This window comes from Chelonoidis abingdonii, chromosome 14, assembly GCF_003597395.2.
Source record: "Chelonoidis abingdonii isolate Lonesome George chromosome 14, CheloAbing_2.0, whole genome shotgun sequence".
Classification (NCBI taxonomy): Eukaryota; Metazoa; Chordata; order Testudines; family Testudinidae; genus Chelonoidis; species Chelonoidis abingdonii.
In genome coordinates, this window is record NC_133782.1 from 29,693,422 (window position 1) to 29,719,927 (window position 26,506).

Genomic DNA, 26,506 nt, shown 5'->3' on the forward strand with positions numbered 1-26,506 from the left:
TCCCTCAAGATTTGAAAGTATCCTGTCCCTTGATTGGTCCTCTGGTCAGGTGACAGCCAGGCTTACTGAACTTGTTAACCCTTTACAGTTAAAAGAGATATAAAGTACTTCTGTTCTATTAACTTCTACTATCTGTTTATGACAGGGGCCTAACTCGCAGAGGTGCTGAGTACACACAGCGCCAGTCGATAGCAACAGGGGCTGCAAGGGCTCAGCACCTCTCAAGACTAGGCCCTTCCTTCCTAATTAAAATGCCCCACTTTCCCTCCCAAAATGAGGTTAAGCTTTCCCCGGATACATGGGCTTGCTGAGCAGCTGAGCCCATCCCTCATGCCCCTCCCACACAGCCATAGCCCCGGCCATGTCCTGATGCACAGACTCACATTTATCTCTGTTTTATAGCATGGTATCCTGGCACCAAATTGGTCCTGCTCCTGCTCCGGCCAGCATTAGCTCCAGTGGCTTGAGCAGAGCTCCTGCTCATCCAATGCAGAATCAGGCCTGCCAGCAAATCGCATGTCTTGCGTCATCTTTTTTCCTTTCCTTATACCAGCTGTCTCCTTCTCTGCTTCGTTTTCTGTGCCTCATTCTCATTTTCCCTGGCTGGGTATTTTTTTGGTTTAATTTTATTTTCTCTCCAGGGCCAGCCTTGTTCTTCTCTCCTTTTTCATAAAGACATTAGAAAAATAAATCAATCTTGCCCTTTACTTTTGGTGCTAGCTGGGCAGCCCTGGAGATCAATGGCCTTTTTATTGCACCACAGACAGCTCCCCTCCAATGTGTGTCGCCCTGTTCCAGAGTCCAATGGGAGTGGGTGTCAGCTTAGTCTCTCTGGCCCATTCACTTTGTAGTATCTCTGCTGACTTTGCCAGTTGTGATGGTAGCCCTCATTCATTTGAATCAGAGACCCGGAAAACTCATTTCACAGTTACTGGAACAGCCTATGGAGAGCAAGTGTTGACTGGGGCACAATACGAGCTTCTCTGCTAGTAGTGAATTGCTCACAAATCCCTTATCAATCCCCAGAGCCACCCAGCCCCTCCTCCTTGCTTCTGGGCTGCCTCTGTCTTTCTTCATCTCCATATTTCCCACACGTGGCACATTCCTCTGACTTTCTTCTCTATCAGACCTTTCACCCTGTTCCATCTTCTCTCCTTCCATCTTTCCCCTCTTCTTTCACTTTCTCCTGCCCTTCAACTCCCCATTCTCTGTTTATTATGAATTATGTTTATTATGGTGATGGCAAAGGCCCACCCAAGAGTGGGTTGTGTCAGGCACTGTCCAAACACAGAGTCCCTGCCCCAAAGCCCTTACACTGTAAATAGCCAAGACAGACTCTGGGTGGGGAAAGGGGTAGAACACACCGTCAGAGTGAACAGTGTGACAGTAGCAAACATCCTGTTCGCTCCACCGTTGGGGAGGAGGGTGAGTTAGTCAGGAGGAGATCAGCCGCAAGGAAAGGAAAAGGAAGGGAGAGGGGACACAGAAAGGAGGTCAGGTTTGGAGTGGAGCTGAGGAAGAGGGTTGGAGCAAACAGCCAATCAGCAAAGGCAGAGAAAATCCCATCCAAACACTAATTCACTCACTCTTCTTTCCTTGGCCATAAAGAACACATCCAAGATCTTCTGACCAATGTCAATGAATTCAAGTCAGCAGGGCTGTAGGCTATTCACCCCAGGGAGCTGAAGGAATTAGCTGAAGAAATATCAGAGCCACTGGCAATAATATTTGCTAATTCATAGATGACAGGAGAGGTCCCAGACAACTTCTTTCACAGGGTAACTGGCCTGGTGGATAGGGGGAATGTGGTAGTCATAATATACCTAGATTTCAGCAAGGCTTTTGACACAGTCCCACATGATATTTTGAGAAGTAAGCTAGAGAAATGTGGGCTCAATAGCACTACCATTAAGTGGATACAGACCACAACCACAAACTAAGAGTAACTGTGAATGGAATGATGTCAGCCTGGAGGGAGGTCCCAAGTAATGTTCCACAGGGATCTGTTCTGGGTCTGGTGTCATTTAAAATCTGTATTAATGACCTGGATGTAGGTACAGAGAGTATAGTGATCAAATCTGTAGATGACACAAAGCTGGAGGAGGGGGTTGCCAACACTTTGGAGGATAGAGCTAAAATTCAGCGGGATCTTGATAAATTGGAGAACTGGGTTATAGACAACAAAATGAAATTCAACAAAAACAAATGTAAGGTGCTACAAATAGGGAAGAAAATCCAAACACACAAATACAGAAGGGGGGGGCGGTAACTGGCTTGGCAGCAGCACTGCTGAGAACATTCTGGGAGTTGTGGTGGATCACAACCACAACATGAGTCAGCAATACAATGCTGTTGCAAAAAACAAAAACAAAAAAAACCCCTGCAGTTTAGGTTGCATTAACAGAGGCAAAACATGCAAGCCTTGGGAGGTGATAGTACCGCTTTACTTGGCACTGGTTAGGCCTGAGCAGGAGTACTATGTCCAATTTTGGTCACCAATGCATAGAAAGGATGTGAAGAAACTGGACAGGATCCAGAGGAAAGTGACAAAGATGATCAGAGAGATGGAATACAGCCATATGAGCAAAGGCTGAAGGAACTGGGTCTGTTTAGTTTGGAAAAGAGGAGATTAAGGGGGGACAAGCTAGCAGTCTTCAAATACTTGAAAGGCTGCCATAAAAAGATGGAGAAAAGTTGTTCTCTCTTTCCACAGAGATCAGGACAAGAGGCAATGAGCTCAAATTACAGCATAGCAGATTTAGATTAAATCTCAAGGAAATCTTCCTACCTGTAAGAACAGTTGGACAATGGAAGAGATAGCCTAGGAAGGTCTTGGAATCTCTTTCACTGGAGGTTTTCAAAAAGAGGCTGGAAAGCATCTGTCTTGGATGGTTTAGACACAACAAATCCTGCATCTTGGAAGGGGGTTGGACGAGATGACCCTTGTGGTCTCTACTAACCCTCTGGTTCTTTCCCATCAGCCTCCATTGCAAGGAGTGTGAAGGGGCTCATTATTCCACCTCTCCTACAAGGCCTGTTTGCCGTTCTGTTCCTATGCTACCCTCAGTCCTCCAAGGGACGTGCTGAGACTGCCAGAGTGTGCTATGCTGGAGCCTGAGCAGCACTGAGGCTTGGTAATGGCCAATGGCCCCTTTTCACTCAAGCTCTCAGGTTCCAACCCAGCCATGTGTGGAAATGGCCAGAAGTTGTTACTGTCTACAAGTCAGCTCAATGACTGACATGAAATCACTGGGGAGAGGGTCAGATCCTAATGCAGCAGGTAGAAGGACAGTTGTTACCTTGCTGCAAGCACTCAGATGGGTCTCTTCATGGCATTCTCAGGGAAGACAGACAGAAGAACTGGAGGGCCATGGAAACTCTACTCCCCTCTCCACTCTCAGTGTTGCTGTGAAACTAACGCATGGGCTGGAGAAAAAGGTAAAATTCAGTGCTGGAGTTTGGTGCTTTCCAGGGGAATGTGGGCTCTGCTGGCTCAGGGTGGTCAGGACATGCCCCTCAGAGAAGTCTGATCATGACTTCAGTGTGAGTTGTGGATTTCAGCATTTCTTGGGAACTGTCTGGATTAATGCAGTGAGACATGATGCAAAAGTATGCTCCTGGGAGCACATTGGAGTGCAGGGCCCAGCTCTGTCTTAATTCAGCTCTGCAGAGTGAGCTGAGGAATACAGCGGAGGGCTTATTTAGAAAAAGAAATGATGAGCCTGAGTTAGGATGTTCTGATCTGGACCCAAACTTCCCCACAGAAACATCCTGCAGTGAGCAGAGGAGATGAGAAGGAGAAAGAGATCCTGATTAGCAGTGGCCCTAGGAACTGTCAGATCCCAACCTTCCATCTCCTAGCTTAGAAACAGTCACATGGAGGCTGTGAATGGAGGCAAGTTTATAATGTCTGAAGCCTAGTAGATGTGAACAGGTAGAGAGGGAAGGGAGGGTTCCCACTAAAGAGAGCTGATTCCTCAGCTAAGTGAGTTTATCCTACACTCTGCAGTGCTGCTATCATTGCGAAGATCTGCTCCATTGCCTGGATCATTCCCACACAGTCCAGTGTGGTTGAATGGTGCAAATAGTTGGCTGAACCTTTTGTACGATGTCATTGTGATGTTATTGACATGAACTGTGACTGTATAGATCATTGCTGCATTCAGGGTCCTATGGCTGCACCAGGTCTTGTACAGAGGAGGTTAAGTGGGGTGTCTATGGAAAGGTTGTAGTTTGCTGGTTATGATTATGCTGTCTGTCTGTGTGTATCATTTTTGTATTTGAAGTTATGAATATTGGCTATGTACTTGTATCTCAATGTGTTTGATTCTAAGTAGCCTCAGTGAAAGCATTCAGTCAGCTTCTTGAGAAAGGACTATTCTCTGTAAGTGCCCAATCAAGAAACACTTAACTGACAATGGACTTTGCGAGATGCCAATCCATATCTGAGCTTCCCTGGGAATGTTCAAACTAACGTAAACAATGGCGTTGGCCTGCAAAAAGCTGAATCATTCATGGACATGTGACTTGCCCAGGTGGCTACAAACTTCATCTTGTTGCTGTGGCTTTGCACAGAAGAACAAAGAGGTTTCCGTCCACAAGAGAGAGAATATAAAAGGCCCTGGAAGCCTCTCCATTTTGTCTTCAGCTGGCTTTTCACCCCCAAGATATGCCAGAAAGAAACTGGAACAAAGGACAGTAACTATGGGGGTGTGAGTGAGTGCTGGACCCAGACTAGGAAGGAGTCCAGTCTGTGAAAGAAGCTTATTGGAACATCTCTGGGGGTGAGATTTCACCTGTAATCAGTTTCTTATTGTATTAGACTTAGACTTGCATGTTTTGTTTTATTTTGCTCGGTAACTTACTATGTTCTGACTGTTGTTACTTGAAACCACTTAAATCCTACTTTTTATACTTAATAAAATCACTTTTGCTTATTAATTAACCCAGCGTAAGTAATTAATACCTGGAGGAGCAAACAGCTGTGCATCTCTCTCTATCAGTGTTATAGAGGGCGGACAATTTATGAGTTTACTCTGTGTAAGCTTTATACAGAGTGAAACAGATTTATTTGGGGTTTAGGCTCCCAGAAAGACTGAATACTGGGTGCTGCAGACAGGAGCACTTCTTAAGCTGTTTTCAGTTAAATCTGAAGCTTTGGGGCATATGGTTCAGACCTTGGGTCTGTGCTGGAGCAGACTGGTGTGTCCGGCTTGACAAGACAGGGTTCTGAAGTCCCAAGCTGGCAGGGAAAAAGGGCTCAGAGGAAGTCTCAGCACATCAGGTGACAGTCCCAAGGAGGTCTCTGTGACCGAACCCATCATAGTCATAAATAAATAAATTAAATTAAATGAAAATAATAATAAATTAAAGTAAAGAAGGCTCAGCAAATATGATTAAAGAAACGTTTGAGTTTTCACTGCATTGAGAGTTACAATTGCTCCAGCTCAGCGAGTACGTCAGAGCTCAGAGATCCATCCAATATTATATTTATGGATTTTTATATATTTATAGGCATTTCTAGTGTCCACATGTTGGACATGTTACTCTCAGACACTTTAATCTTATCACATACCACAAGATGGTATTCAGTCCACTAAAAGATCTGATTATGTATTAGTATGATCAATATATTTAATTATATTATTAATTATGCATATTATGATAAGAGCTAATATTATCAGTTAAAGATCATAACTCAGGGGAAAGGTATCAGTCTAAACCCAGTTGTACAGACCACACAGGCATGGAACGCTATGTATGTTAACACATCAGTGCATTAATCTACAAGTGTCCTCTGCATACATCTTCCACCAGAAGATATTTCTGAAAGACACAGTAGAGGAGGAAGCAACAGAGCAACTGGGATGCAAAGTGGGGAGTAGTTTTCCGCAGCTCATGAGAGAGCCAACGGCGAAAGATGACTTCTCTCTGACTGGTTTTGCATTATGCATGTGGCTCCCTTCCCACCCTCCCCCCAGATCCAGAACTGTGCAGGGAAGAGCTTATATGGTCACGCCTGCAAGGGTAAAAGTATTACCCCTAGTGTCCGGGCCAAATTCCAGCTTGAATAATTGCATTCTGCCTGCCTCCAACAACCCCTTGTGATGCCATTTGGAAACTATCTTTCTTCACTTTCTGCCATGCACAGCTGTGTAGGGGTACCATGCAGCAGTGAATGCGTTTCATTGGTGAGCTCTGTGTACAGTTTGGTATGGCAGCAAATTACATTTTTAAAGTGTTCTGGAATCCTTTGGGGAGGAAGGCCCAATAGAAATGTAAGGTTATGAGCATTTCTGAGACCCCATCCTACAGCTCCTGCTTCTCTCCTTCCCTGTCTAGTCATTCTCCTTGCCCCTACCAGGAGGTGTAACGACTCCTATCGCCTGCTACTTAGCTGTCATATTTTAATAGACCAGTTGTGATGTTGCACCCCATAATGCTTTATGGAAATATGCTTATGAATGTATATATGACATAACTGGAATATATTTTATGCTACATATGCCATATAACATATCTCTGCAAAGGTTCTGATCTACTGAATATATTCATCCTATTTGTATGCATGTATCATTTTTGTATTCAAAGTTATGAACATTGGCTGTGTACTTATTTGATTTTAAGTAGCCTTAGTAAGGCATTTGGTCAGCTTCTTAAGAAAGGAATTTGCAAGTTAAGTGCCTACTCAAGAAACACTTAATGGACAATGGAACCTTGGAAGACTCCAATCCACATAAGAAGTCTACCTGGGGACGTTCAAGGTAGCATGTGAACAATGGCTGCCACCTGTAAAGTTCTGAGTTATACAAGGACACGTGACTTGCCCATGTGACTTCAAAACTCCATCTTGGGTTTCTACACAGGGGAGGGAGGAGTGTCTACCCACAAGAGAGGAACTATATAAAGTTCTGGGAGACCCCTCCGTTTTCTCTTCAACTGGCTCAAGAGAGAGCCTCTCTACCCCTAAAGGATATCTGAAAGAAACTGGAACAAAGGATAGTAACCACAGAGGTATGAGTGATTGCTGGACCCAGACTAGAAGGAGGCTAGTCTGTAAAAGAAGCTTACTGGAACATCTCGGAGGGTAAGATGTCATCTGTAATCACTTTCTTACTGTATTGAGTTTAGACTTGCGTGTTTTATTTTATTTTGCTTGGTAATTCACTTTGTTCTTGGAACCACTTAAATCCTACTTTTTGTATTTAATAAAATCGCTTTTTACTTATTAATTAACCCAGAGTATGTATTAATACCTGGGGGAGGGACAAACAGCTGTGCATATCTCTTTATCAGTGTTATAGAGGATGAACAATTTATGAGTTTACCCTGTATAAGCTTTATACAGGGTAAAATGGATTCATTTGGGATTTGGACCCCATTGGGAGCTGGGCATCAGAGTGTTAAAGGCAGGAATACTTCTTAAGCTGTTTTCAGTTAAGCCTGCAGGTTTTAGGGGACGTTGTTCAGACCTGGATCTGTGTTTGTAGCAAGCTAGCATGTCTGGCTCAAATCAGACAGGGCACTGAGTCCCAAGGTGCCAGGGAAAACGGGCTCAGGGATAGTCTCAGCATATCAGGTGGCATTTCCCAAGGGGGATTCTGTGATCCAACCCATCACACCAGTCCACTGGGGCACTCAGCTAATGGCCAGGCACATGAATGGAGTCAGGGTTGCCAACACTGTTTTTCAAATATAAGGGACTGTTTTCTTGGCATCCCCACCCCACCCATCCTCCCAATATTATCATCATCAATAAGCAGGACTCACCTCCATTTGCCAAGGGTATTTCTTGCTTCTTTTTGCAGCACTCAGCCACTCTCAATCTTGCTGTGCAGAGATGAAAAAATAAGGGACGTCCCTTGCAAGAAGAAACTGTTGGCAGCACTAGTCAGGAGGTACAGGTGCAGAAAGTGGGCAGAGGAGCCTGGCAGACAGCCAGATTGATGGCACCAGTATTCTTCTCTGGTCCCTATGTCTGCTGCCAAGTCTGAACACCAGCATAAGGAGGGTTGTGATTAATAAAAAATTACCAATAGCCTGGATGCAATGGGCAATTGGATGCAAACTAATTTTTCCACCAGCAAACCGCTGTTGTGCAGTTTCACACACCCTGGTTCTGTTTTCTTAACTCTGCTTCCATTATCATGCAGGAGGCCAATTGTGTTTTTCACGCTGGTCTAGGTACCCCAGGTAACTGTAACACTGTATTCTAACACACTCCACATCTTTACTCTCTTAGGTCAGCACATTATGCCTGTCTAGGCTCACTCTGTTGGTTCCCAGATTTATGCTTCTAGGGCCACGTCCAAAAGACCGCTGACCAATAGAAAGACATTTGTTGACTTTAGTGGGCTTTGGCTCAGGCCCCCGGAGTGCTAGACTGTCCTTTAGATGACACGTGGAGGAACAATTCTGACAACAGGAAGTCGCCATGTAATCAGAAAGTCATGGGGACTCAGAGATATCGGCAGAGAGCCAATAAGGGTCGCAATACTCTGCATCAGCCAGAGTGGGCCCCCGACCTGCACAGCAGCCCTCGTCATTTGTGTGTGCTTTAATTGCTTGTATTTGTCTGTGGCTCTTAATACCCCGGGTCAATATATCAGTACATTTCAAAACACTTCACAGTCCTTAGTGTACTTACCCTTACAACTCACCTAGGACTTGGGCACTATTATTATTCCCATTTTGAAAAAAACCAATAAGGACCCGAGGCACAGATAGGCTCAGTGACTTACCCAAGTTCACACAGGAAGTCTGTGACTGAGCAGAAAATTGAGTCTCCCAAGCTCTAGGCTAGTGCTCTATCCACTGGAGCATCCTTCATCTCCTGTTTGCAGTTGTTTTTTCGGTTTAATTTCATTTGATTTTTTAATGATCCTTGTCATGTAACAGGGTCATTGATAACCCTGAGCCATATCAGATGACTGAGGCCAGAAAACAAAGTTCCATCTCTTAGCAGCTCTCCGGTAAGTCCCGTATTTAGCACACGCCTCATCATATTGGAGGAAGCAAAATGCATGCAGTATATTGAAACGTATTCCAATTTTGAAACCACTTTGCCAGGCCATCAAGCCATGGGCAGAACCTTATTCCAGGAGCTGTTTACTTAATAAATTAAATGTGGAGATTTGGAAACCCCCTGCTCTCTCCTATATTATTCATTGTTTACTCAGTGACATTTGAGCCTTCAGCAACTTCAATAAATGGGAGGCAATCTGATACAAAGGGCTAATAAATGAAGATGCACAGAGACTTCCTCTGGAATTAGGTGCAGGACAAGCTAACATATCATCCCAACTTGATTCCTCCCCTTTCACTGCCTGAGTCAATTGCAGAGAGGAGAACTGGCCCAGGAAATATAGCAACTGTGCCAGTCAACCTCTGATTTTTCCAGATCCAATGGGAGGATTTCAGGAGTATGTTGCCTGTCCTAGTATTTGCTGGATCTTCCCTGGTTCAAGAAGGCAGATCTGTTTTTGCAAGGTAAATATAAAAGGAATCTTATAAAAGACTGTACTGCCAACTCCAAGAGTTCAAAAACATGTCAGGCTAAGGCTCCCCAAAATTGGCTTAAGAGACTTAAAAATCATGAGGTTTTTTAAAAATAATGGATGTTGGGTTCTTTTTATTTGCCTTCTGGTTTTGAGTGTCAGGGGGCACTCACTGCACATTTTCAAGCTTTTCTCTGCAATCACAAAAGCTAGAAACTTTCTTTTGCCAAAGTGAAAACAGAGATTTACACATAGTCACTTGACTCAAGCAGCTGGGGCTCTCAGTTAAACACCAAATAGCATGAGTCTCATGATAAAATCTTGAGTTGCCAACACTGGAAAAAGTACCTTTCAAGGCTGGCACATTGTCAAACCAAGCTCTAGATCTCAGTACTTCTGGATATCTCTGCTGGACCAGATGCTAGTTTCAGATCCCAGAGGATGGAGAGGATTCCTCTGCTCAGAAGCATGGTAGGCATTCAGCAGCACTTGAGATACCACAGACTGCCTCAGGGGCAATTGTGGTTCACTCTTTCAAAATGGCCACTGCCTCCCTTTGTTCCCAAAGGGTTCCACATCTGCCATGACGGTGGCTTGGCTTCACTCTCACTAGGAACAATGGGAGTCAGTGACCATTTTGAAAGGGAGGTCACTATCTTTCTTAAGGGCAGCCTGTTGTTTCAGTGCCATTGAGAATAATGAGAGATGGCAGCCATTTTGAAAGAGGGCAGCTTTTTATGGAACTCTCTGTAGAAGAACTTTATGCATCAGGTCTTACAGAAGGAGAAACTGTCTTCAAAGGTAGCCAATGTGCAAGACTTGGGTGAGTTTTAACTATGTGGGAAGTTTGGAGAGTCTGTGATATTCTGTTATGAAAATCATTCAGAACAGAGGAAAAAAAGGGTCTGACTTAGGATACCAAATTTCTTAAAGGACCCATTTTTAAATTATTTTTAACTATGAAACTAATTAACAGATTTACTTGTGATTTCTCAGATAATCCATTCTGTGCTCAAAGTATAAGTGCTGTAAATTTGAAGAGGTGCTAAAGGAGCATTCAAGGAAGACAAGGCTGTTGCAGAGAAGCTAAATGAATTCTTTGAACAGCTAAGGATGTGAGGGAGACTCCCACATTTGAGCCATTCCTTTTAGGTGACAAATCTGAGGAACTGTCCCAGACTGAGGTGTCATTAGAGAAGGTTTTGGAACAAATTGATAAATTAAACAGTAATAAGTCACCAGCCTCAATGGTATTCACCCAAGAGTTCTGAAGGAACTGAAATATGAAATTGCAGAACAACTAACTCTGGTATGTAACCTATTGCTTAGATCAGCCTCTATACCAGAAAAATAACGAGGTGTCCGGTGGCACCTTAAAGACTAAGATTTAATTGGGCATAAGTTTTCATGGGTAAAAAATCCACTTCTTCATATGCATGGAAGAATCGTCAGAGGCATCTGAAGAAGTGGGTTTTTCACCCACAAAAGCTCATGCCCAAATAAATCTGTTAGTCTTTAAGGTGCCACTGGACTCATTGTTTTTGTTGATATGGACTAACACGGCTACCCATCTGATACTTGGTACCTCTGTACCAGGTGATTGGAAGATAGCTAATGTAATGTAGACTTTTTAAAAAGGCTCCAGAGGTGATCTTGTCAAGTACAGGCTGGTAAGCCTAACTTTAGTACTAGGCAAATTGGTTGCAACTGTAGTAAAGAACAGAATTGTCAGATACATAGATGAATGTGATATGTTGGGGAAAAGTCAACACAGCTTTTGTAAAGAGAAATTATACCTCACCAATCTATTAGAATTCTTTGAGGGGACCAACAAACAAGTGGACAAGGGTGATCCAGTGGATGTAGCATACTTGGACTTTCAGAAAGCCTTTGACAAGTTTCTACACCAAAGGCTCTTAAGTAAAGTAAGTTGTCATGAGATAAGAGGGAAGGTCCTCTCATGGACTGGTAACTGGATAAAAGATGGGAAACAAAGGGTAGGAATAAATGGTCACTTTTGACAACAAAAAGAGATAAATAACAGTGTCCCCCAGTGATTTGCATTGGGACCAGTTCTTTTCAACATAACTCATAAATGATCTGGAAAAGGAAGTGAACAGTTAAGTGGCAAAGTTTGCAGGCGATACTCAAGATAGGTAAATCTAAAACTGACTGCAAAAAGTTACAAAGAGATCTCAGAAAACTGGGTGACTGGGCAACTAAATGGCAGATGAAATTCAAAGTTTATAAGTGCAAAGTAATGCACATTGGAAAACATAATCCCAACTATACATCCAAAATGATGTGGTCTAAATTAGATGTTTCCACTCAAGAAAGCTCTTGGAGTCATTGTGGATAGTTTTCTGAAAACATCTGCTCAATGTGCAGCGGCTGTCAAAAAAGCTAACAGAATATTAGGAACAATTTGGAAAGGAACAAATAATAAATCCGAAAATATCATAATGCCATTACATAAATCCATGGTACACCCACACCTTGAATACTGCATGCAGTTCTGGTCACCCCATCTTAAAAAGATATATCAGAATTGGAAAAGGTACAGAGAAGGGCAACAAAAATGATTATGGGTATGGAACAGCTTCCATCTGAGGAGAAATTAAAGAGCCTGGGACTTATCAGCTTGGGAAAGAAATGACTAAGGGTGGATATGATAGAAAATCTATAAAATCATGAATAGTGTGGAGAAAGTGAACAGGGAAGTATTTACTCCTTCACATGACACAAGAAGCAGGGTTCACTCAATGAAATTAATAGGCAGCAGTTTTAAACCAAACATAAGGAAGTACTACTTCACACAACACAGAGTTAACCTGTGGAACTCATTGTCAAGGGATATTGTGGAGACCAAAATTATAACTGGGTTCCAAAAAAAATTGGATCAGTTCATGGAGGATAGGTCCATCAATGGCTATTAGCCAAGATAATCAGGGATTCAACCCCATGTTCTGGGTGTCCCTAAATCTCTGAATGGCAGAAGCTAGGCCTGACTGACAGGGGATGGATCATTTGATAATTTCCCTGTTCTGCTCATCCCCTCTGAAGCTTCTGGCACTGGCCACTGTCAGAAGACAGGATACTGGGCTAGATGGACGATTGGTTTGACCCAGTATGGCCGTTCTTATGTCATATGCTGTATTTGTTATACATTGCAATGATACTGAATATCTGTTATAACTGTGCAAAATTCAACTCAACCTTATCTATGGAAAACCATGACCAGCACACTCATCATTCTAAGAGAGAAATGGCTATGATAGATGAAAGAGAATCTATTTCTCTTTCGTTCTGGGAGTAGCACATACTGCCATGATTCATGTGTGCCTCATCAGTTGTGCACAATAGGCTGAGCAGTAAACTTCCAATATACGAGTGGTATGTGTATAGAAGGAATGCCAAACAAGAGGGACCAAAATCCCCGATCACTTTTGAAAATGTTGGCCAGAGGTCTCCAGGATAATATCCAAGCGGCCAGATCCTTCGCTGTTGTAAGTCAATGTAAGTCCACTGAAATCACTAGATCTATGTCAGCTGGGGGTCGTGACCAAGATCAATTTGCACCAAAGGCAAAGCAATTCTGCTAGTAGGCAGACTACTTTCCACTGATGGACAGGACTGATGAGTATGGAGGTTCTGCAGTGGGTCATGCTTTAATGGGTAGGATTCAGACCCCCAAGTGTACCTGCACTGCACTTGAGTGACATGGAGAAAAGTGTCTGTGGGCTGCTGCCCCCTACAACAGTGCACAGAGTGCAGGTGATGGAGAAAGTCAGAGCTTTAATACTGCAACATTCAGAGGAAATTGAATATGGACCACTCCGACTTCTCCCCATGCGCTAGGGTCTGAGCCCAGCAGCACAGAGTTGGCAGCATCACCGCCATCGTGATGTGAACACATAACTTCAGGTCATTGCAAAGCAGACCTGAGCCTTATACTGCATATCTGGCCTGAGGTAGGCAGACTCTGAACCCTAATGTCTAACGTAAATCTCCCTTGCTACAATTTAAACCCATTAGTACTTGTCCGATTCTCAGTGGATAAGGAGAACAATTTGTCACCCTCCTCTTTATCACAACCTTTTACGTATTTGAAGACTGTTCTCATGTCTCCTCTCAGTCTTCTCTTCTCCAGACTAAACAAATCCAACTTTTTCATTCTTTCCTCATAGGTTATGTTTTCTAGACCTTTATTCGTTTGTGGGGGTCTTTGCTGTCCTCTGGATTTTCTCCAATTTGTCCATGCCTTTCCCAAAGTGCAGTTCCCGGAACTGGACGCAACATTTATCATTGCTGCGTAGAGTGGAAGAATGACTTTTCATGTCTTGCTTACAACACTTCTGCTAATTAATCCCAGAATGATGTTTACTTTTTTTTGCAACAGTGTTACATTGTTGACTCATATTTAGTTTGTGATCCACTATAACCCCCAAATCCTCCTCTACAGTCATTTCCCTTTTTGTATTTGTGCAATTGATTATTGAATGTCATCCTATTTATTTCAGACTATTTCTCCAGTTTGCCCAGATCATTTTGAATTCTAATCCTGTCCTCCAAAGCTCTTGCAACCCCTCCCAGCTTGATATCATCCGCAAACTTTATAAGTGGATTCTCTATGCCATGATCCAAATAATTTATGAAGATATTGAATAGAACCAGACCCAGGACAGGTCCCTGCAGAACACCAGTCAATATGCTTTTCCAGTTTGACGGGAATATTCGTAGACAGACATTCTTCTCCTACTTTAATATTGTTGAGGGTTACGCTTAATGTACCATATTTTCAAAATCAAAAACTGGAACACTAAATACTCGTCACTAAATACTCCAGCGCTCCATGTTCCATCTACTTCTTTGGATCTGCTCCGCTTGGGCTGAGCAAATGGAGTAGTGGGGCCATCAAAGCACGGCAGAGATCTCCCTCTTCTTGTACAGCCTTCTGACATTCACTTTCCTCCTCTCTATGGTTTTGGTGACTGATGGGAGAGACCCAAGAGTTACAGCAAGATATCCCAAACACATGTTTTTTTATTAATAAAACCCAGTGTTTTAATGCAGGAATTGAGAAATCAAGGCATTTCAGGGGGCCTGAGACACCACAACCTCATATGACCAGCCAGGAGAGTCCAGTGAAACCAGCACTGTGGCCTCTAGTTATCCTGCTGCACATACAGAGTTTCTCCTCATTGTACTGCAACAGTTTCCAGTGGATGTATGGCTAAGGTGCTGCCTATGCCGAAGAGGATTCAGACTTTATTCATAGCTCACTGCTTTCCACCTATTTATTATTCTGTTATGGGCACTGAGAACCTCGATGAATGTGTCCCAGACAGGATGTAGATGCAGTTTTTTTTTCTTACCAATATATGTTGTATTGAAAAACAAAATGAAAAAAAATTGTGAGTTTAAAAAAACCTGGCCCTTATATAATGTACAGTGTACATTGAAATAAAGAAGTCTTCAAAATGATAATTTTCATATGCCACAGGACTGCTTCTGCCATAAAGCTGATATTCTGTAGCAGTAGCTAAATTTGCCACTAGTTACGCATGCTAGGGCTGTGGGTTTTGTTTTTTTAATTTGTTTGCAGGCAATAATGGGACTCTTTCTGTTTCTTCTCCGTAGTCTCCAAATTGTTTTTTGCAGACTGAAATAGAGTTTTTTGATATAGTGAATATTTAAACTCTGGGAATTTGCAGGACGGAGCAGACAGAGACTGCCTCTTGCGATAAGAGACGTTGTTGTTGTGAAGAATTCCTTTAAGATTCCATCTTAATCATTCCGCTATTGAAATGGAAGAATAAAGTAATAAATGATTTGAATAGACTTGATTAAAAAGAATAATTATATTGCTGGGGGGAGGGGTTACATATATAAACTGGTTGTGGTTTTGCATTCTCTTGCCATTGGCTTGTGAGAATGGGGTTTTTGCTGTCAATAAGTGTGTGTCTAGCCTGTGTGAAGGAGAAGAATCTCCGGCAATAGATTGGAGCCTGCAGTACCCATGCTTTGGTAGATGAGGGAACCTGTGGCAAACTCAGCCCTAGGGTAATCAGGCATTGTTTCCTTTGACTTCAGTGGGATCCACAGCTACAGTGGTCCTCATGCCCCGTTGTGACCCACATGCCAGGAAGGTCCATGAGCAGAAACAGCCCTCCAAAGATGGGTCCATCTCTGAGCTAGGTGGAAAGATGGGGCCATCCATGTCTGGCACAGCCCTGGATTCAGCATGAGCATTGCCCTGTGGCCATTTGGGAATGAAGCGGAGGCTGGATGCAGCATAGCTGGGGTGACGTTGTTTTCCATGGTGCCATCCCTGCTTTGGGTCCAAATTTCCAAATAGAAATCTGAGCAGGAGGCAGCACAGCACAGAGATGAATTATCTCCCTTTGTGGCCTCTCTTGGCCCAGCCAAAGGCAGCATGATTCTGGCAGATGCCATGCTGCCATGGGAAAGGTGGGGACAGTGGAGCTGCAGCTATCCCTGGGTGAGGGCTCTTGCCTTTCCCTGGTGGAGAGGAGTCTCTTCTTCACAGATCCCTGAGAGCCATAGGATTGTTGAGGGGTATGGCCTTAGGAACCTGAAGTTCTCCTTCCTTCTCATGCCAGTGCATAGCAACCTGCGTGGGACATGGAATGAGGAGCACAGGTGGCAGAAGGGAAGGGACAGTGCCAGCAAACTCCATGGGGCGAACCTCCCTGAGCTTGCTTGCCTCCAGTGAAGCAGGCCAGAGAGAGTGATGCTGTTTCAGACTCTGTCAGCCCCCGACCCTCAGCCAGTGCCTGGAGTTGGGTTAGCAGCCTGGGTGCTATTGACGCCCTGTTGCATGTGCTTTTACCACAGGAAGGGTTGCTAGGCTGATAATAATGATGCGGTTTTTACAGGACTCCCACTCCTTTGAAACACTTGGGATGTTGTACAACTGGATTTAAAGTGGCAGGAGCCTTTTAAATTGAACTGACTGAAAACAGATTGTCCATCCCATGGGAAATTCCAAGATTTCAAATTTTGTTTCATCCAATTTGGGCTGAAAATTAGAAAGCTCGGAATTTTTCACAAAATGAAATATTTGGAAACAATCTGTTTACACCTTATTGTTTCGTCTTATATTACAGCATAAAAGTAACCAAAACACAACATTTTGACCTTTTCAGAACAAAATGTTTTGACCTTAGCTTTATTTCCTTATCTATCAATAATTTCACAACATTGTTACGTTTCCCATGAAACATTTCAATTTGCTGAGTTTTACATTTTCTGGAGGGAAAAGTATTCTGTCAGAAAATTTTTGACCAGCTCCACTTTTAACTTAGACTCATAGAATCATAGAATATCAGGACTGGAAGGGACCTCAGGAGATCATCTAGTCCAACCCCTTGCTCAAAGCAGGACCAACCCCAACGAAATCATCCCAGCCAGGGCTTTATCAAGCCAGGCCTTAAAAACCTCTAAGGAAGGAGATTCCACCACCCTCCCTGGTCCTCGATGCTCACCACCCTCCTAGTGCAAAAGTTTTTCCTAATATCCAACCTAAACCTCCCCACTGCAACTTGAGACCATTGCTCCTTTTTGTCATCTGCTACCACTGAGAACAGTCTATCCACTTCTCTTTGGAACCCCTTCAAGCATTGAAAGCAGCTATCAATTCCCCCCTCATTCTTCTCTTCTGCAATAAACAATCCCAGTTCCCTCAGCCTCTCCTTATAAGTCATGTGCTCAGCCCCTAATCTCTTTGTTGCCCTTTGCTGACTCTTCCATTTTCCACATCCTTCTGTAGTGTGGAGCCCAAACTGGACACTACTCCAGCTGAGGCCTCACCAATGTTGAATAGAGGGGATGATCACTTCCTTGATCTGCTGCAATGCCCTACTTATACAGCCAAAATGCCATTAGCCCTTCGCAACAAGGGCACATTGTTGGACTCATATCCAGCTTCTCGTCCATTGTAACCCCTAGGTCCTTTTCTGCAGAACTGCTTCCTAGCCAATCGGTCCCTAGTCTGTAACTTTTAGGGTGCTGAGTTCCCCTGGCCCGTCCCTCTTCTCTGCTGCAACCTGTGAAAATCTTTCCCACAGCAGAATGCACCTCCAACTTATATTTCACTTTCTGACTCAGATCAGAGAGCAGCTATCTCTCTCCACTTCCCTGCAGATCTGAGCACAGAAGCTGTATTACTAAAGCTTCGTTATTTTTGTGAAAATCAACTCCAGTGCATTATGAGGTGTTATAAATAATTAAAGCAAAACTAGAGTTGTCAAAATACATGAACAAAGTATAGTTGGTGATGCATGTTCCTGGCTTGTTCTGGGTTTGTTCACTCACTTGCTGATTCTCAGAATTCACTAACTGGGAATAGGTCTCCCAATCATTAACGCAAGCTAGTGAAGTTCAGCTGTCTAACACAGGGGACTACACATACTTTTCCCAGGTACTGGGCCTTTTTTTCTCTGGCAGGCATCACACAACAGTTCAGAAAGATAGTTCCATTCTCTCTCTTTGGCCTCCTGGAAGGGTCAAGAACCAACACTTTTTTCTGCATCCAAAGGTTTGGCTTCACTCTCTTCCATGCTGTGACCTTTGTGATTCCAGTGTCTGAAGGGAGTGTCTCATTGTATTGCATAGTAACCATTCTTCTTCTCTTCACTCCATACCCTTTTTCAGAGGGTCCCCTTTTTGTCACCATGACAACAAAGATATTTCTTCCCATTCACCAAGATCTGCTAAAAAGCTGGTTATTAAGTTAAAGTGGCCAGTGTGATGCTGCTAAAGGAGAAGAGAGTCCTGCTTCAACAAAAGATACCATACTCTCCTGGTCTCTGTACCTGTAGGAGATCTGCCGTCAGGTAGTCTTCTTGGCCCCTCTGTCCATTCCACCCACTTTCTTCAGAGAAATGCTCTAAAAAGAGAGGGAAATTCCAGACAGAGAAAGAAAATTGTTAATATTGAGCTAAGGAATAAATGTCTCTCTATTCATCCATTTGTCCATCTATTCATCCATCCATCCATCTCCCTCTATCCACCTACAGGTTTTCTATAGCATCCACTGCAGTAATAACTGAATTCTTTTCAAGTAGACTGGATCTGCATAACAAGGTTCTTGCAGGCCTCTGAAGTGTGGAAATCTCAGTGACCTCCCATGGCTTCCTGGATGCCACTAATATTCTAATTTGTCCCCTACTTAGCTCTTGTAACCTCCAGTTTTTGCACGACAACTTGCATCGTACAGCTACTCAACACCTGCAGTGGGGGTGGGGAAATAGACCGGGGAGGAATTATAAAACAAAATAAATTGTATATCAAACTACATCAGCATAAGGCAGACTGTATTAGTTGGACTATAAGGGGTCAGCTGGGGGTAGATAGCTTTGCGGATCTCTGCTGCATAGGTCTGTGTCCCATGTTGCATAATGTAGATCTAACATACCACATTGCACACAGGGCCTTGAGAACCATTAAACACTACATAGGATATATCAGCCATCTGAGGCTCCCCAATAGCTTACAAGCTGCAAACACCAGCTGGCATTTCAGCATTTGCCTGTTTCTTCATCAGCTACAATATTTTTAACTGGTTTTACTCTCCCACAATCCAAGCTGCAAAGAGGTCCCATGAGAGTAAATGCTGAGCGCTTTCATGTGGTTATTGTCACGAGGAAAACCACTTCCTTGTGATTCACATGTTCTGCTGCTCTTCCTTCATTTCTCCCCTGGTTTCAAAGAGGTAATATCATGCTGGTGCATGCCTGGGGGATGGGCAAGAGATGAGAGAGAAAGGGGCAGGAGAGAAATATCTTGAGATGGAGCTGATTGCAATGGCTCATGCAGAAACTGAGCTTGGGATCAAGGCTGGATGGTCAGGGTGATGTCAGAGCTAAAGACTTCATTGGACATGGCTCATCTTTTAAGGTTACCATAACATGAAATTGACAGCGTTGGGCTTAGAATGACAGTGCCATTAAAAGCCCTTTTTTGTTTCTCCCTAGCTCACTTCCTTTTTCTCCTGTATATTACCACAGCTGTTTCAAACCTTTAAAGCCCAAATTCCAGGAGGCAAAAGCTAGTAACATAAATCTCCACGAGCCTGGCTCTTCAGAAGATCCAGAAAGTCCCCATTATCTTCTGCTCCCAAGGCCAGGCTGATGGGAATGATCCTCTGACTGTTTGCCCCTCAGTGACCCATGGGAGGGATGTCCTTAGCAGCACTTTGCACAGTGGTCACCCTAACTGATAAGAAACCAGGCTGTGGTCTTAAAAATGGACCAGGATATAATCTGTGCAGCTGCATTTAAAGGAGAATGGATAAATTACATGCAGCTTATTGGCTCTGGTTAGTGACTGGAGAAGATCAGAGAATCTGGAGAAGCATCCAAAAGTTCAGGTGCATCACTGAGTCAGAACTCAGGGACAAACCTGATCAGCAACTCCCTGCTCCTGCACGGTGGGAAGTACCTGAATGGGCTCTCTCGGTGTATTTCTGTGATACAAAGCAGTGATTGTAACATAGGTGGGCATAGCTGTGCTAGCATTAATCTAGTTAGCATATGTAACGATAGCAGTGAAGATGTGACAGCATGGGCTAGCCACCCAAGTATATACCCAAGGTCCAAGCAAACCTGGATTCAGGTGGCTACCCCACAGTGAATCCTGTGCTCAGGGCAGGCTCCAGGCACCAGCTTCCCAAGCAGGTGCTTGGGGCGGCAATCTGCAAGGGGTGGCAGTCCCTGTGTTTTTGCCCCCAAGCTGCCGCTGATGGCGGGGGCAGTTCATGTGCGGTTAGGAGGCATGCACGTTTCTGCAGTGGCGATTCAGCAGCAGCTTCTGTCTTCAGCCCGCAGAAACGTGCAAGCCGCCCTAAGGGCACACAGACTGCCCTCGCCTTCTGCAGCTGCAATTAGGCGCTGCCTGGGGTGGCAAAAACAGTAGAGCTGGCCCTGCCTGTGCTACCATGACATCACTCCTATTGTTACCTGTGTTAGCATGTGCCTGCCTGTGCTACAGTCACACCTTCACTTGCAGCGTTGACCTAGCCTTGTTGTTTCAGCTTCCAAACTATGACACGTGCTATTAGCTCTGAACAAGGAACTTTATTACAATAAGGAAAACAGCATTAGCTCGAGGGATGATGGAAAATTTTCCATTTAAACTGTATTGGACAGAAAATTGAGTTTCAATTAAACAACATTTTTCACCAGAAGTTTGTGCTTTCAGCAGAAAGTGTTGACATTTTGTCAACAAACAAACCCCAAAAGTTTCAGTTCAGAAATGCCACTATGGTGCCGCATGTGGGTGGTAGTATGGGTGCTGCATGGCCCCATTCTCCTGTATGGGCTGCCCCCCCCAACAGGACTACATCTCCTGTGATGCATGACCAGGGGCTCTCACCAAGAGTGGAGACCATGGTGCATCATGGGAGAAGTAATCCTGCCAGGGAGCCCTCCCCACAGAGGAGAATGAGCACATGATGTGTCTGAGCCACAATTCCCATGAGGCATCACAATTACATCTTTTAATCTATTTTTTTTTATTTTCAGCCCAACATTCAGTTTTTCATTTTTGTTGCTGAAAATTCAAAATTCAGAGAAAAAGATCCATTGTCGGACCAGTTCTAATCATACAGGAAGCTGCTCTCTTTCTCTCTCTCGCTCTCTCTCTCCACTTCTCTACAGAGCTTCTGCTTGAATCTTGCATCACCCCACTTCCTGCTGGTGCATGTCTCCTCACATCCCCTCTCCATGCTGTTTTTTCACCCTGTGTATACAGCCTTTGTAGAGGTCAATGCCCTACAAACCCCCTTTACAGCGTGCCCCACGCATTCAGCTTTTGTTATTCTGTAGTAACATATGCAAAATGCTCAGCAATCCTACTCTGCTGCTCTTTGGAAGATTGAAAAAGGCGATCTCCTCTCCTTGCCCCAAAGTCCAAGTTGCAGCCTAGTGTATCTCCACCTCCTTAACCCTATGCACACAAGAGAAATTTGCTGTTGCAGGCACCTGCCAATTGCTTATAACACACCTTGTGTCCCCACACACAAGTGCTTGATCCCGTCACAAGTGATGCCAAAACCATTGCAATGGCAGTTGCTGGGAGCTGTGCTCACCACCACTGCATCCTGCGCTGAGCTGCCCAGCACTATTGCAATGCCAGTGTAGACCAAAAGCACCAGTGTTTCAGCTACCCCAGTGCAAAGAGCTCACTCTGTTTAGTTTATCAATAAGAAGAGCTACAGATGACTTGATCACAGTGTGCAAATACCTTCCCAGGCTGAAAATACCACATGTGAAAGGACTCTTTATTCAGTGGAGAACGGCTTAACAAGAACTAATGGCTGGAAGCTGCAGCCAGAGAAATACAAATGATAAATAAGGTACAAATATTTAACAGGGAGGGTGATTAACCATTGGAACAAGTTACCAAGGGTAGTGGTAGAGTCTCCGTCTCTTCATGTCTTCAAATCAAGACTGGCTGCCTTTTTGGAAGAGACTGTAGCCAAACATGAGTTATTGGGTGCAATACAAGGGTAGCAGGCTGAAATGGAAAGGTCTGTGCGATACAGGAGGTCAGACTGGATGATCTAATTGTCCTTTCTGGCCTTAAACTCTATGACCCTCAATAGTCCTCCCAGTTTGGCCCTATGATGTCCCTTCCTGTGACTTTCCTCTGAAGTCTGCAGGATCAGGGATCCATCCCTATGCACTTGGAGGTATGCAGAACAAGGAAGCAGAGCAGGGTTTTGAAACCCTGTATCAAGCCCTCTGTTGGATCCAATCCCTGTGCTTATTTTGATCCAAGAAAGCCTGGAGTGATTCAAACTGATGCATGTAATTGGGGTCTGGGCACAGTTCTGGTCCAGGAGGGACAGCAAGTTATATTTGTGTCCCACACTCTCACCTCAGTGGTAGCAAAATATTCCCAGATTGAGTTAGAGTTCTTAGCAATGGTTTTTGCTACTGTGCACTTCAAAGGTAAAGAACTTTTACCTTAGAAACTGGTTGTTTACCTATTCTGAGCCTCTGTCATAAGGCCAGTGATCTGCTAAGTGTGAGGCTACTGCAGAGGCTTATTCAGTTGCAGCAAACTTTAATTGGATTCATATCAAAGGAAGACATGATTTATTTGCCAGTGCTCTTTCAAGAAATTCTTTTGGGCTGGCACCCTTGAGTGCAGAAACAGCAGAGTACACGGCATGCTTTTTACTGAAAGACATGCCAGTTGACTTAGAGTGGACCGCTGATGCCACTCTTCAAGATGTTGAACTGCACAAGGCGATAAGTGCCGTACAAGTGGGTTGGATGGATACAGTGTTAAGAGAACTTTGTCTGTATTCTACAAAATTCATTCTGAGCTCCTGGTGAAGACACGTGCTACTCAACATACCTTATGCAGAGGAGCCTGGGCGTTTGTCCCAGTAGCATTGCAACGTGCAGTCCTGGAGATGCCTCATCAAGCACATTTGGGGATTATGAAGATGAAGGGATTTCTACAGAGTTGTGCTTGTTAGCCAGGGCTGCACTTAGACACTGAGCATCATATGAAGGCATGGTCAGCATGCCCTATGCATAGAACTACTGCTGCTCTGGCCCCTTTGAAATGGGTAGTCATAGACAGACCGTAGCAAAGAACTTCAGTGGCTATTACTGTCCTCTTGATGGTACTACATTGCTACACACTGTTGATTGTTATAGATGATTACTCATGTTACCCCTTTGCATTCCTAATTTCATAAGACACCTCAAAGGAGGTCATTGCTTGCCTAACCACTTTATCTGTGATGTTTGGCCTCCCAGATCATGGGACACCGTTTGTATCAAGAGAATTTGAAGGCTTTCTGACAAGTATTGGCACAGTATATAACAAATCTACTGTGTCCCATCCCCAAGGAAATGGGACAGTGGAGAGACTGCATGGGCCTCTGAAGAAGCGAGTAGCTCACATACTGGAGGAACACTGAGATACCTTCTTCCCTATTGCATTGAGTCATGTTTTATATGATATTTGGAATATACCTCATGAAAGTACTGGTGAAACCCTGTTCTAGCGGCTCATCAGCTGACCTATGAAGACCAGTTTGCCTGGGCTGATGTACCCTTCATCATCCTTGGAGCCAACAGCTGATGCTAGGAAATATATAAGTTTCAACCAGTGTAGCCATGCAAAAGTCCATGGGATTGCCATTGTGGGGTGCATCTGAGTGGACCATCTTGCCCGTGCTTAGGGTCCTTTGTGAAAATATCCTAAGAGGAGGCAGCAGCACTACTGGGAACTCAGCCACTTTGGCATTTATTACTTCCAAGTGTGCTGACGTCAACACAAGAGAAGTAAAGCCTGAAACAGCCAAATGGGAATTAGCCTCTGCAAACTTTAACCGGCTGCTCTTCTCTATTGTCCTGTTGCTCGTTTCATTAGATACGCTGCAAAAACTCCTTCGGAAAACTCAGACAGCCCCAACTGAGATTTCAGGGTGAGATTTTCATTCTGATCCAGGCTCTTTACACCGGGGAAAGCTCTAAATGATCAGTTCCAACCAAGAGAGAATTCTTCTGGCATCAGCATTACATCTACCTTCTGAGGACCCCCTTTCGAGCCCTGGCCATAAACAGGACAAGGAATGGCATGTATGGGGTGGGCCTACCACCCCATAACACTATAGAAATTCTGAGAAGTGCTGATTACAGGCTACTGTAACATACACAGGACCCAACAGCTATCTAAATTATGCCAGGAGATGCAGAGGAGCCCAGAGGTGGGAGGGCACTGTGGTGTAGTCAGTGTACACAGGAAATTAAGACAGTCTTGCATTCACCCCATCCACAGTGTCCTGGGTCTCTGTAATCTTTACAGGCACACAGGTGGCTCATAGCCAAAGTGAGAAAAAGGAGATTTTCAGATTCATGAGGAGATACACCTCTCCAGACCCTAGATAGATGCAAGAAGAGGCAATGAAACTAGCTAGACCAGAGGCAAGGTTGTGTACTGCTCCCCAGATCTGAGAGGGCAAAGGTAGCTAGCAGATGAGTGGCACGCCCTGGAATGCTGGCTGGTAACACAATGGATATGAGTCATTTCCACTGACTTCAACAGACTTTGAATCAGGGCCTCTGAGCTTGCAAACAAACATGACAAATGAGATGTCTTCAAGTCACCAGGGCCTGATGAAATGCATCCTAGAATATTCAAGGAGCCGACTGAGGAGATATCTGAGCCATTAGCAATTTTTTGAAAAGTTATGGAAGACTGGAAAGATTCCAGAAGGCTGGAAAAGGGCAAATATAGTGCCAATCTCTAAAAAGGGAAATAAGGACAACCCGGGAATTACAGACCAGTCAGCTTAACTTCTGTACCTGGAAAGATAATGGAGCAAATAATAAAGCAATCCATTTGCAAACATCTAGAAGATAATAAGGTGATAAGTAACAGTCAGCATGGATTTGTCCAGAATAAGTCAAGTCATACTAACCTGATAGCTTTCTTTGACAGGGTAACAAGCCTTGTGGATGCAGGGAAGCAGTAGACATGATATATCTTGACTGTAGTAAAGCTTTTGTAACTGTCTTGCATGACCTTCTCATAAACAAACTAGGGAAATGCAACCTAGATGGAGCTTCTATAAGGTGCATGCAAAACTGATTGGAAAACTGTTCCCAGAGAGAAGTTATCAGTGGTTCACAATCATGCTGGAAGGACATAACAAGTGGGATCCCACTGAGTTCAGTTCTAGATCTGGTTCTGTTCAATATCTTCATCAATTATTTAGATAATGGCATAGAGAGTACGCTTATAAAGTTTGCAGATGATACCAAGTTGGAAGGGGTTGCAAGTGTTTTGGAGGATAGGATTAAAATTCAAAATGATATGGACAAACTGGAGAAATGGTCTGAAGAAAACAGGATGAAATTCAATAAGGACAAATGCAAAGTACTCCATTTAGGAGGAAATCGTTGGGCACCATGCCAATGGAGAAATGACAATGCCATAGGAAGGAGTATGCAGAAGGGGGATCTGGGGGAAGGATTTTTCATAGATCGCGGGGGGGGGACCCCCAGACTAATATGAGCACAGTTGTAACACTGTTGCAAAAAAAAGCAAACTCCTTCTGATGTATTAGCAGAGTGTTGTAAGCAGACACCAGAATTAATTCTTCTCTTTATCTGCAATGATTAGACCTGACACAATATAGTATTGTGTCAGTACTGGGCCGCACATTTCAGGAGGATGTGGACAATTTGGAGAGAATTTCAGGAAGAGCAGACAAAAATGATAAAAGGTCTAGAAAAACATGATCTGTGATGGGAAATGAAAAAAATTGCGTTTTGTTTAGTCTTGGAGAAAAGAAAACTGAGGGTATATGATATAGTTTTCAAGTACAAAAAGGTTGTCTTACACCGGAGGAGAGTGAAAAATGTCTTGTTAACCTCGGAAGTAAGACAAGAAGCAATGGGCTTAAATTGTTAGCAAGGGAGGTGTTAGATGGACATTAGGAAAAACTTCCTAACTGTCAGAGTGAAGTTAAGCCACTGGAATTAAAATTGCCTGGGAGACTGTTGGAATCTCCGTATCATTGAGATTTTTGAAGATACAGGTTAGACAACTACCTGTAGGGAAGGTCTGGATTAATACCTAGTCAGCCCATGAGAGCAGGGACTGGACTAGGGACCCTCGAAGGTCCCTTCCAGTCCTATGATTCTATGGACACACCTACTAACTCAGCAAACCGCTGGTAGATGAAGCTCTCTCAGCTGAGGGCCATGATATTAAAACACTGAAGCTGCTGCCAATTTGATTTCTTGTTGGGGAGAGTAGTGGACCTGCCAATTAAGTTAATATTTTAGATACTTCTATGGCCTTACAAGGTGGCTGTTTAACTCAGACCAAGATGAAACATATGAGTTCTGTTAAAAGCAGCAAAGAATCCTGTGACCTTATAGCTAACAGAACGTTTTTGGAGCATGAGCCTTTCATGGTTGAATACCCACTTCATCAGATGGCATGTAGTGGAA